This window comes from Tachypleus tridentatus, chromosome 9 (genome assembly GCF_004210375.1).
Source record: "Tachypleus tridentatus isolate NWPU-2018 chromosome 9, ASM421037v1, whole genome shotgun sequence".
In the NCBI taxonomy this organism is placed as follows: Eukaryota; Metazoa; Arthropoda; class Merostomata; order Xiphosura; family Limulidae; genus Tachypleus; species Tachypleus tridentatus.
In genome coordinates, this window is record NC_134833.1 from 12,936,864 (window position 1) to 12,950,244 (window position 13,381).

The following is a 13,381-nucleotide window of genomic DNA, read 5'->3' on the forward strand; positions in this document are numbered from 1 at the left end:
AAGTAAGGCTTCTTTAATTTTGCGTTTATTTATGTTTGTTTCTTTATTTAGTATTTAAGTGTTTTCTATGACTATGTTGTGTTTTAGTTTTTAAACGTCTTAGAATATTGTTGATATGGATGGTGAACAAATGTTGTTTATTACATGGAACTTTAATATCAGTGTGTACCTAAACTCAAAAGTTTTACCTCTTTAAAAAAATTAACTGTTTAAATGAGATACCTGAGAAGGTCTGCTGATTAAAAGGTTGCTCAGCAGTAATTCTGCAGGTTGCGTGTTCGAACTCGTCACCGAACATCCTCGTCCTCTCAGTCGTCGTAGGGCATTATAATGTTTTTTGTTGTTAAAGAGTATCCCAGGAGCTGGCCCATGGGCGGAGTTAGCTAGACTCCCGTCTTTTGAACTGTCACGTCTAAATTAAGGATGGCTAGCGTAGATAGCCCTCGAGCAAAGCTCCGCGAAGTTAATATAAAACAAGCTAGTTCATATAAGAAACCATTTTTCGGTTAAGTTACCAATAATTTCAGAGTACATACGAGCGTTCATGAACGTCATTCAGTTTTCACTATAGTCGGTTCAATAAAGAATAAGTGAATAGAAATATTTATCTTTTAAATAAGTCAAAGTTTAACTTGTTTGTTTTGATTTTCGCGCAAAGCTACACCAGGGCTGTCTGCGCTAGCAGTCCCCAATTTAGCAGTGTAAGACTAGAGCTAGTCATCACCGCCCACTGCTAACTGTTAGGCTACTCTTTTACCAACGAATAGTGGGATTGACCGTCACATTATAACGCGAATCTGAAACTGTACCATTGTGCTGGTATATCGGTATGTCTCCCGTTGGGACAGAGGCAAATCTTAGGACTTCCAATGCTAAAATCGGGGATTCGATTCCTTTTGGTGGACAGAGCAGGTAGCCCGGTGTGACTGTGTTATAAGAAAAACACACACACACTGTATTTCTGTTTTCACATTCGTATTACATCCTCATTCGACACTTTGTCTCGACCAAATAAATATATAGATATGGTTGCTATTAAAACGTGTGTATTCAATTTGATCATGTTTGAGTGTTACCAGTTCATTGTAAGTAGTTTGTTCGAAACCATCCAAGACTCATTAGTAAAACCAGTATCATGTTCCTAAAATCAACGTGGGACCAAATGAAACTGGTAAAAATGTTTTTTATTAAGTTTACCCAAAGTGAACCCACTAAGAAATATTCTGCCTGTACAATAAAACCAAAGATTTTATTTTTAGAATCAAGTATTTTGACACAACAAAGATCAACAAGATAATTTTCATTATATCTCGGTTTTTCACCATGTTCCTCACGATCGCCCAGTGCGGACTAATACCCGTGGTGGGCAGAACACAGACAATCCTTTGTTTAGCTTTGTGCTTAAGAAAACAAACGAACAAATAAACTCATCGCTTCTTCTTATTACTAAAACCTGTAACTTGATGAGTTATTCTTTGGAAATAAAAAAAAAATCTATCGAGTGGTGTGGGGGAAGGAGGGAAGGAAAGATGCTATTTCAAAAGTAATTCCGATAAGAATTCCAACCACTAAACCGCTCAGCCAATCACCAGAAAACTCTGAATGTTAGGACAAACATATTGGCATTATGCCAAATAAAAGTTTTTTTTCACGTTTTGTACAGTGAACAAATAATTTATGAAGCTTTTACTTAATGGTTTCCGTCAGAGAAGTAACGAGTGAAAATGTTAGAGTTTACTGAATGTAATTAGACGGCGGTTTATATGAGTAAAGTGTAACAGAATTTACTGAGAGTAACTGGATTTGGTTGGTTTGATTTTCGCGCCGTTCTAATTTTGCAGTATAAGACCAGAGAAGGCAGCTAGTTACGACCACCCATCGTCAACTCTTTGGCTACTCTTTTACCAACGAATAGTAGGATTGACCGTTACTTTATAATGCCTCCATGGCTGAAAAGGCGAGCATGTTTGGTGCGACGGGGATTTGAGCCTGGATCCTCAGATTACGAGTCGAGTACCTTAACCACCTACCCATGCTGGGCCAGGGTAATCAGAGGGCCAAATAATCAAATCAAACAAACTGGTTTGTTTGTTTTGGAATTTCTGCACAAAGCTACTCGAGGGCTATCTGTGCTAGCCGTCCCTAATTTAGCAGTGTAAGACTAGAGGGTAGGCAGCTAGTCATCACCACCCACCGCCAACTCTTGGGCTACTCTTTTACCAACGAATAGTGGGATTGACCGTCAAATTATAACGCCCCACGGCTGGGAGGGCGAGCATGTTTGGCGCGACTGGGCGCGAACCCGCGACCCTCAGATTACGAAGCGCACGCCTTAACGCGCTAGGCCATGCCGAGGCCCAAACAAACTGGACCGAGATATTTTCTTTGTTTAAGTTTCTGGCATAACTGTAATGATTTAAAACATCTTCGATCTTTAAATAAACAAATGAAAAAGTTGGCTTTTATACACTTTTAGCAGAGATCTTGAAGATACGTTCTCTCTGTTTGTTCATCTTGGCCACTTTAAATACAAAAGCTTAAAGATTTTCTTTGTTAAAGCGGGGAATATTTTAATTTTACTAAAACAGAAAATATTTTATCTTTTTAAAGCAAATAAGATTTTAGTTGTTGTTTTTTAATCTGGCGCAAAGCTACAAGAGGGCTCTCTGCGCTAGCTGTCCATAATTTAGTAGTGTAAAATAGGAGGGAAGGCGACTAGTCCTCATCACCCATTGCCAACTCTTGGGCTAACCTTTTACCAACGAATCGTGGGATTGACCGCCACATTATAACGCCCCCACGACTAAATAGACAAGCACGTTTGGTATGACGGGTATTCGAACCTGCGATTCTCAGTGGGGTACCTTAGCCACCTAGCCATGCTAGGGTATAAGCGGAAGGATTTACAACGTTAAAATCCTGGGACACAGCAGAGAGCCCTATGTGGCTTTGCTCTAAAACAAACAAAGAAACAATTAAAAGCATGTTTATTATGTATATTTTCGGTTCCGACGAACTTCTAATTATTGAATAGTGTAATGCTTCGAGGATAGACTTACGAATAGAGGATTCTTCCACAGCTCTTTCCAAGGAGATATGTCCATATAGCAGGAAGATATGTCCATATAGCAGGAAGATATGTCATAACAGCAGGAAGATGTATTCGTATAGAAGGAAGATGTGTCAGTACAGCAGGAAGATATGTCCATATAGCAGGAAGATATGTCCATATAGGAGAAAGATATGTCTGTATAGCAGAAAGATATGTCATTACAGCAGGTAGATATGTCCATATAGAAGGAAGATGTGTCCATATAGAAGGAAGATATGTCCGTATAGCAGGAAGATATGTCATTACAGCAGGAAGATATGTCCATATAGAAGGAAGATATATGTCCGTATAGCAAGGTTGTTAAACAATGTTGAGCTGGTACGATATTCTGTAAAAGAGAAAGTTTAGTGTTTTCGGAAGGAAAAAACAACAAAGTATTCGCAAATAACATAATTTTTAAGACAGTGAATGACTCCAGTATCACATCTGGATTAGCCTAAAGTAAGTATATGTTACGGTTACGAAAGAGAATCGTTCGACTGAAATTCCTCCTGGTACTGACAATATAATCATTTAAAAACGTTTCACTGCCCGACCGAAGTCATTCATTTTCGTGAAAAACCATATTAAGAACTGTTACTCAACTTCCAAAGGGCTATGTGTGTTCTGTCTTTCACAGGTATCGAAACTCGGTTTCTAGTGTTGTAAGTCCACAGACATGCTGCTGTGTCACTGGGGGAGGAGTAAGACAAGTAGCTCAATGATCGTCGGTAAGACCTGTGACATAGCCGCCTTCCCTCATCTTTATCAAACTGTGACATAGCCGCCTTCCCTCGTCTTTTACCAACCCAACATCTAACACTTTACTGTATTCCAAAATGTACATGTATGCTGTAATTAAATGCCTAATTATAAGTCATTAACAAAATATTTTGCCCTCCACAAATTAGCTAAAGAAACTAGTAACGTATCTGCTTTGTGCATGCTTCATGGAAGAAAACAAAAATAAACTGTCGTATTGCTACTTCGTGATACAGAATATATCTCGAGGAAACCACTCAAGACCGTTAAGTCAGTGGAGAAAATCGATGCTAAGCCTAGATATGTAATAGTTAGTACCCTCTCTCTTTAATGGCCATTAGAATAACGTGTAGAAATGGAGAAGCCAACACGCATAGATATATTGATTGCTAGAAAATACAGATGGTTGAAAAGTTCACTTTTAACAAACTTATCTGTGACGCAGTTGTAAAACAGTAGAAATATCTGTTACGTAATTACTATATATTTGATTGTTCTTTTTCTAAGTCTAATATAACAATTCGAATGATAATTAGCCTATCATACTGCTAGTGTGCCGACAATTTGTTTGCGTTCATTCGGTATTTCAAAAGTCTGTTTTTTTTCTTACTCTTAGGTTTTCTTAACCCTAACAACTTGATTCTTCTAAATACTATTGTTCTAATGAACATAATCGAACGTTCTACTCTATGTGTATCAAATCACAATCAGAAGCTTAAAACAAGTAAAGTCCTTTACATTAATTAGGCTCCAGTCTTGGGATTCAACTATTAATAAGTTTCCTTTGGATATTTATTTCTTTCTCATTTTTTCTTAAATGTAATAGCAGTCTATCGCCTTTAAAACCGTTTTAATACACTTATCAACGAGCTGTGACCGGATGTCGTCACGTTAGATAAGTGCAGAGTTTCCGGAACAAAATCTTTTGAGAGAGCCTAGTCTGTTTCCTCACCGAGGCATTAAGTGAACGAGATTTCACGTTTCTCTGGAACTTAGCGTGACGATCTCATGTTGCCATGGCAACTGAGTGTAAACCAACTATGTTGTGAACATGAAGGAAGTGAGTTGTGGAATATTTTTTCTCCTGGTGTACCAGGTTTCTCAAACCTTATGATAAAGATTTGCATATTCTAATGTAGTTGTATTTTGAGACATGTTTCATCCCCATATCCATGTTACATAGTAAACTGCTTATTTCTTTAACACTCCTACGAAAGTGGGCCTAATAGGCCCCAGAACTTGAAAGGTTATTAATATTAGGCTAATAAATTTGTATTTAAATTAAATTGCCATTCATTTGATTTCATTTCATTAAATGAAATGGCAATTTAATTTAAATACAAAATTATTAGCCTAATATTAACCTTAAGTTGCTCTGGGGCCTATTAGGCCCCATTTCATGTAGGAGTGTTAACATCGAACATCGTGGGGGGCGTTATAAAGTGAAGGTCAATCCTAATGTTCTTTGGTTAATAGCCCAATAGTTGGTGACCAACGGTGGGAACTACATGCGTTTTCTCTAGTCTACAGTGTATTACTATTAAATAATAGGCGCCTAAATGCAAACTAAACCAAAATTGCTTACCACTCGACGGTGCGATATAGATTTTGGTAAGGTGAACGTCACTATAAGAGATTGTCATATATCGTATTTTTAGTAGCCCGAGGGTTAGCGGTAGGTGGCATTGAATAGCTGTTCTTCCCTCTAGTCAGTCCCTTCAGTATTACGAACTGTTGCACTTTGTGCTACTTTTTGTATTAAACACAAATCTACACAATGGGCTATCTGTGCTCTGCCTAACACGGGTATCGAAACCCAGTATTTTTAGCGGTGCGAATCCACAGACATACCGCTGTGCCACCGGAGGGCTACACATTGTGAGAAATTATAAAATCAAAACGAACGAGAAAGCTGCTGCGAAAAGACAGCAACAACAAATTTAGACCATACTCTTAGAACATGCTTTCATCTGTCTTTAATTATTCGAAAAATTGCTTCTTTGAAGATTTGGTTAAAATAAATGACAACTTATTCTTAAAAAAAAAACGTCATTTGAAGATGTACTTAACGAACTTCCAAAATATATATGTAAAAACGGCACGTTTAGATTGAACTTTTTTTTTTCGTAGAGGAGCGAACAACGTTTCGACCTTCTTCGGTCATTGTCAGGTTCACAAAGAAAGAAAGAGGTAACTGACCGGAAGCTGACCACATTTTGAAAAGGGTTGTGTAACTGAGTGTCGAAATGTAGAGGGCGTGCTTAGATTTGATTATATAATTTTACATTATTTATTTTATTATTTTCAATATAGGTATAAAGGTGTTCCTTTGTATTGGTTTATTTTGGTTTTAAGTTGTATAAGTAAGGCTTCTTTAATTTTGCGTTTGTTTATGTTTGTTTCTTTATTTAGTATTTAAGTGTTTTCTATGGTTATGTTGTGTTTTTAGTTTTTTAAACGTCTTAGAATATTGTTGATATGAATGGTGAACAAATGTTGTTTATTTTGGGCTTAAGTTGTTGTATAAGGTTCCTTTAATTTTGCGTTTGTTTATGTTTGTTTCTTTATTTAGTATTTGAGTGTTTTCTATGGTTATGTTGTGTTTATTTGACTCGCAGTGTTCGAAAACGTGTGAAGGTGACTTTTTATGTTCTTTGAATCTGGTTTCCATTTTTCTACTTGTTTCTCCAAGATAGAAGTCGTGGCAGTTATTACATTGTAGTTTTTACATAGTATAGACCTCAGTTTTGTTCCTGGTTTTTGAATAAATTTGGTATTAACTGGAATGTCATATTTTGTTGCTAGTTTTTGCCAAATGTTGGTTATTTTTCTGCTGATGTCGGAAATATATGGTATGCAGCAGTATATGGTTTCGTGATTTTCTGATTCGTGAGATATATTTACTTTTGTTGGTTGATTTTGCTTTCTGTCTAGGTGTGTGCGTATAATGTTTTCTACGGTTTGGGGAACTTATTGATGTTGATGAAGTATTGTTTTATTTTGTCTGATTCATCGTTAATTTTATCTGGTGAGCATAGTTTTATGGTTGTGTTTATTTGGTTTCTTAGTATGTTGAGTTTTTGTTTTGTTTCATGTGCCGAATCCCAAGGAATGTATAGTCAAGTATGGGTGATTTTTCGGTGGATTTCTGTTTTAAATTGTGTATCTGTTCTTGTAATTTTGAGATTAAGAAATAATATTTGATTGCTTTCTTCCTGTTAACATGTGAAGTTAATGTTGGGATGTATAGAGTTAATGTGATTGAAAAAATTAAGTATGTGTTCTGTAGATTTGAATCCCACAACCGTGCCATCTACATATCTGTACCAGTATAGTGGTGGATGTAATGCTGTGTTAATTGCTTGTGTTTCAACTTGTGTCATAAAAATATTGGCTAGAACTGGTGATACTGGGTTGCCCATGCTTAGGCCATTTGTTTGTATATAGTTTTGGTTGTTGAACATGAAGTTTGTCTTTATCGTGGTGAATTCTATTAGGGTTGCTAATTGGTTGCTGGGAATGTCTATAGATGGGTTAGGGTCTCGGATATAGAGTTCTAAGGCTATCTTGCAGGCTTCAGTGGTTGGAACTTCTGTAAAGAGGGATATAACATCGAAACTGGCCATTAAGGCTTTATGATTAAGTTGATTAAGATTAGACTTAAAATTAAAAGTCTTTGATGAATGAGCTGGCTGATGTTACATATTTGGAGAATGCCCATGCTATGTATTTACCAAGATTGTAATTAAACGATTCATATGTGGACATTATTGGTCGTAATGGACAATCTGGTTTATGAGGTTTGGGGATGCCGTATATTTGTGGTGTGCGTGAGTCGGTTTTACGTAGGTAGGAATAAAGTGTTTGTGAAATTGTGTTGGCTTTTTTAATTTGTAGTAGTAATTTGTTCAGTTGTGTCTCGTGTATCTTTGTTGGATTTGTGTGTATTGGTTTAAACTTGTTTGTGTCTGATAGGATGTTCTTCATTTTTTGGATGTATTCATTCGTGTTCATTATAACTATAGCGTTACCTTTATCAGCTTTCAGAATTTTTATATTCTTGTCTTGTTTTAGGTTTTTAATGGAATTAATGTCTCTTTTTGTAAAATTGTTTTTTTAACTTTCTGTTTTGTGAAATTATTTTAATGGTTTTGTGAGAAAATTCTTTGAAAAATTCGTTTAAGATGTTGTCTTTAGATGTTTCTGAAAAATATAATTTTTTAATTTTACCTGGGAAGTTTGGCTGTTGGATGTTCACTCCTCTACGTAAAAAAAACTTTTCTCAACCCAAACGAGCCGTTTTTTACATATATATTTCTCTACAAGTGGGTTTTCTCGACATAACTGAACTTCCAAAATATTTATTATTATAATTATTTTTCTCTCTACTATTTCTCGTTGTGTGAATAATGTTGACAACAATTTGCTTATCCGATTAACCATTATACCGTGAAAATGTTCCTAACAGGACAAGTAAAGCGAGTTTACATCAGAGTTTTAGTCCAAATCTATTATGCAGTTTTTAACACGTTTTCAACGTTGACTTCCTTTCATTCGTTATAACAATGGGAATTAAAAATATATACGATGAAAGTTTACATCTTAAATTTATGTAAGACATGTAACCTATTAGGCTTAATTTGTCACAACAATAAATAGAAATAATTACCGAAACAGTATTACAGGGTTGACATTTTATTATGTGACCTAGTTGCCAGATTAAAACCCTGTATCTACATTTCCACTGTTGATAAAGGCCCAAGATACAATATAGGAATAACCATTGAATGTAAACCGCATCACAAGACCTCTTGTAATTTTCCATAGTTTATTGAGTTTTGAAAACCTCTTTGTCGTTAATATACGTATATATTTTATTAGGAATTTCAACTTTTCATTGAAATCTTCACATAACTCTAGAAAATTTGAACTAAAATAAAAGAAACCGCCGAAGTACAGTGAAATCTAAAACAAAAAAAAAACATGGGTAAAAAATAACTTATAAATAGAATGTATAATGTTTTTGTTTGTTTGTTTTTGAATTTCGCACAAAGCTACTCGAGGGCTATCTGTGCTACCCGTCCCTAATTTAGCAGTGTAAGACTAGAGGGAAGGCAGCTAGTCATCACCACCCACCGCCAACTCTTGGGCTACTCCTTTACCAACGAAAAGTGGGATTGACCGTCCCATTATAACGCCCCCACGGCTGGGAGGGCGAGCATGTTTGGCCAAACTCGGGCGTGAAACCGCGACCCTCAGATTACGAAGCGCACGCCTTAACGCGCTTGGCCATGCCAGGCCAGAATGTATGATATCATTACAGTTTAAAATCGTTAAATGAAGGGGTCTCTGTCCGAAACATTGTAACGAAGGGGATCTTAACCCGAGACACTGTGAACATTGAAACATCTTCTTCGTGGTATAAGTTTCTGTTTTCCTTTCTTTGATTTTGAGCTATAAATGCTCCATTGTGGATGTACAGAAACGTAATAAAACGACTAAAACAAATGGGTGTTAGAAAAACGCAGGTAAGCGTGTGGTTTGTCACATGTCGCATTCCTTCCTTAAAACTGGTCCCTTTCCAGTATGGAAAGTTTCCACCGGAAACTGACACGTCTATTCTAAGGGAAATGATTGACCTTTTTCCTGCACACAGCGGGCTGTATATTTCGTTTTGAGAAATGTAAATAAGGTTAATTATCTTAAGAAAACATTCGATGCAATTGGATAGCACATAACCGACACTTTCGTCTTTGGGACAGGAATAAGCGCACGCACACGCGCACACAGACGCAGACAGAAAGGTAAATAATGAACAAGGCGCTATTAGCATTAGAGTTAAAAGGAAATAAATATTGTATGTTTAATAGATATTATAATATAATAATCTGGGCGCATTTCATTCTAATCTCTTTACTTAGAAGTAATAATACTACCACCTAGCAACCCCCAGTGGCACAGCGGTATGTCTGCGAACTTACAACGCTAAAACCAGGTTTCGATACCTCTGGTGGGTAGAACATAGATAGCCCTACATTTCTTACATCAGTTAATTGAGGAACACTAATTCGGTAGCAAGACTCGTCACCGCAGCATTGTATTATATGAATAAACACAGTTTCAGAACTTACTTCAACAACGGACTTTAATGTACTTAAACCTATTTACTCGGATAACAATACAATATGTTTTGTGGATCGATGTATTAACGGTCTTTATGTTTCGTAATGACGAGGAACTCTCTTGAAGTAAAAATGTATTCTCAAAATGGCTGGTATGGGTATTAAAACTTTAATTAGAATAAAGTACACAGCAAAGTTTCGAACTTTTTAGGTCATCTTTTTTTTGTTAACCTGAAGATGACCTAAGGAGGTCGAAACGTTGTTCTGTACTTTATTTGAATTAAAGTGTTAATACCCATAACGCCGCATTGAGAATACATATTTTTACGTTTATTTGTTTGTTTCGAAACCCGAACTACACGATGGACAATCTGTACTTCTGGTATCGAGCCCCGATACTTCACGTTATAAAGGTATACTTAAGACACCAGATACAGTCATCAACGTTCGTCATCTATATAAGGATGATATTATACATATTATTTAACGTTATAAAGGTATCTAAAACAATCAATGCTAATGTAGTATTGCTAAAATTACGTTTTCTTCCCTTCTTTTAAAGTTTGCATCCTTCATTATACCAATAGTTCTGCAATAGTTCGGGTATATTTTCGATTTTGGCGAGACCCGGCAAGATCAGGTAGTTAGGGCACTCGATTTGTAACCTGAGGGTCGCGAGTTCGAATCCTCCTCACACCAAACAAGCTCGCCCTTTCAGCCATAGAGATATTCTAAATTCAAGGTCCATCCCACTATTCGTTGGTAAAAGAGTAGCCCAAGAGTTGGCGGTGAGTAATGAAGACTAGCTGCTTCCCTTCTAGGTTTATATTGCTAAATTAGGAACGGCTTGCGTAGATAGTCCTCGTGTAGCTTTGGCTAAGTTTTAAAACAAAAACGACCAACAAACAAACGATCCTGGCGTAATTTAAGTATTAATACTGTCATATTTAAGGCTTGTCATCAAGCCATTTTTCTCTATCTCTCGATATATACACAGTTTTTGCGTAATTTAAGTATTAATACTGTCATATTTAAGCCTTGTCATCAAGCCATTTTTCTCTATCTCTCGATATATACACAGTTTTGCGTAATTTAAGTATTAATACTGTCATATTTAAGGCTTGTCATCAAGCCATTTTTCTCTATCTTCCGATATATACACAGTTTTGCGTAATTTAAGTATTAATACTGTCATATTTAAGGCTTGTCATCAAGCCATTTTTCTCTATCTTCCGATATATACACAGTTTTTGCGTAATTTAAGTATTAATACTGTCATATTTAAGGCTTGTCATCAAGCCATTTTTCTCTATCTTCCGATATATACACAGTTTTTGCGTAATTTAAGTATTAATACTGTCATATTTAAGGCTTGTCATCAAGCCATTTTTCTCTCTATCTCGTCGATATATACACAGTTTTTTTTTGCGTAATTTAAGTATTAATACTGTCATATTTAAGGCTTGTCATCAAGCCATTTTTCTCTATCTCTCGATATATACACAGTTTTTGCGTAATTTAAGTATTAATACTGTCATATTTAAGGCTTGTCATCAAGCCATTTTTCTCTATCTCTCGATATATACACAGTTTTTGCGTAATTTAAGTATTAATACTGTCATATTTAAGGCTTGTCATCAAGCCATTTTTCTCTATCTTCCGATATATACACAGTTTTTGCGTAATTTAAGTATTAATACTGTCATATTTAAGGCTTGTCATCAAGCCGTTTTTCTCTATCTTTCGATATATACACAGTTTTTGCGTAATTTAAGTATTAATACTGTCATATTTAAGGCTTGTCATCAAGCCGTTTTTCTCTATCTTCCGATATATACACAGTTTTTGCGTAATTTAAGTATTAATACTGTCATATTTAAGGCTTGTCATCAAGCCATTTTTCTCTATCTTCCGATATATACACAGTTTTTGCGTAATTTAAGTATTAATACTGTCATATTTAAGGCTTGTCATCAAGCCATTTTTCTCTATCTTCGATATATACACAGTTTTTGCGTAATTTAAGTATTAATACTGTCATATTTAAGGCTTGTCATCAAGCCATTTTTCTCTATCTTCCGATATATACACAGTTTTTGCGTAATTTAAGTATTAATACTGTCATATTTAAGGCTTGTCATCAAGCCGTTTTTCTCTATCTTCCGATATATACACAGTTTTTGCGTAATTTAAGTATTAATACTGTCATATTTAAGGCTTGTCATCAAGCCGTTTTTCTCTATCTTCCGATATATACACAGTTTTGCGTAATTTAAGTATTAATACTGTCATATTTAAGGCTTGTCATCAAGCCGTTTTCTCTATCTTCCGATATATACACAGTTTTTGCGTAATTTAAGTATTAATACTGTCATATTTAAGGCTTGTCATCAAGCCGTTTTTCTCTATCTTTCGATATATACACAGTTTTTGCGTAATTTAAGTATTAATACTGTCATATTTAAGGCTTGTCATCAAGCCATTTTTCTCTATCTTTCGATATATACACAGTTTTTGCGTAATTTAAGTATTAATACTGTCATATTTAAGGCTTGTCATCAAGCCATTTTTCTCTATCTTCCGATATATACACAGTTTTTTGCGTAATTTAAGTATTAATACTGTCATATTTAAGGCTTGTCATCAAGCCATTTTTCTCTATCTTCCGATATATACACAGTTTTTGCGTAATTTAAGTATTAATACTGTCATATTTAAGGCTTGTCATCAAGCCATTTTTCTCTATCTTCCGATATATACACAGTTTTTGCGTAATTTAAGTATTAATACTGTCATATTTAAGGCTTGTCATCAAGCCATTTTTCTCTATCTTCCGATATATACACAGTTTTGCGTAATTTAAGTATTAATACTGTCATATTTAAGGCTTGTCATCAAGCCATTTTTCTCTATCTTCGATATATACACAGTTTTGCGTAATTTAAGTATTAATACTGTCATATTTAAGGCTTGTCATCAAGCCATTTTTCTCTATCTCTCGATATATACACAGTTTTTGCGTAATTTAAGTATTAATACTGTCATATTTAAGGCTTGTCATCAAGCCATTTTTCTCTATCTCTCGATATATACACAGTTTTGCGTAATTTAAGTATTAATACTGTCATATTTAAGGCTTGTCATCAAGCCATTTTTCTCTATCTCTCGATATATACACAGTTTTGCGTAATTTAAGTATTAATACTGTCATATTTAAGGCTTGTCATCAAGCCATTTTTCTCTATCTCTCGATATATACACAGTTTTGCGTAATTTAAGTATTAATACTGTCATATTTAAGGCTTGTCATCAAGCCATTTTTCTCTATCTTCCGATATATACACAGTTTTGCGTAATTTAAGTATTAATACTGTCATATTTAAGGCTTGTCATCAAGCCGTTTTTC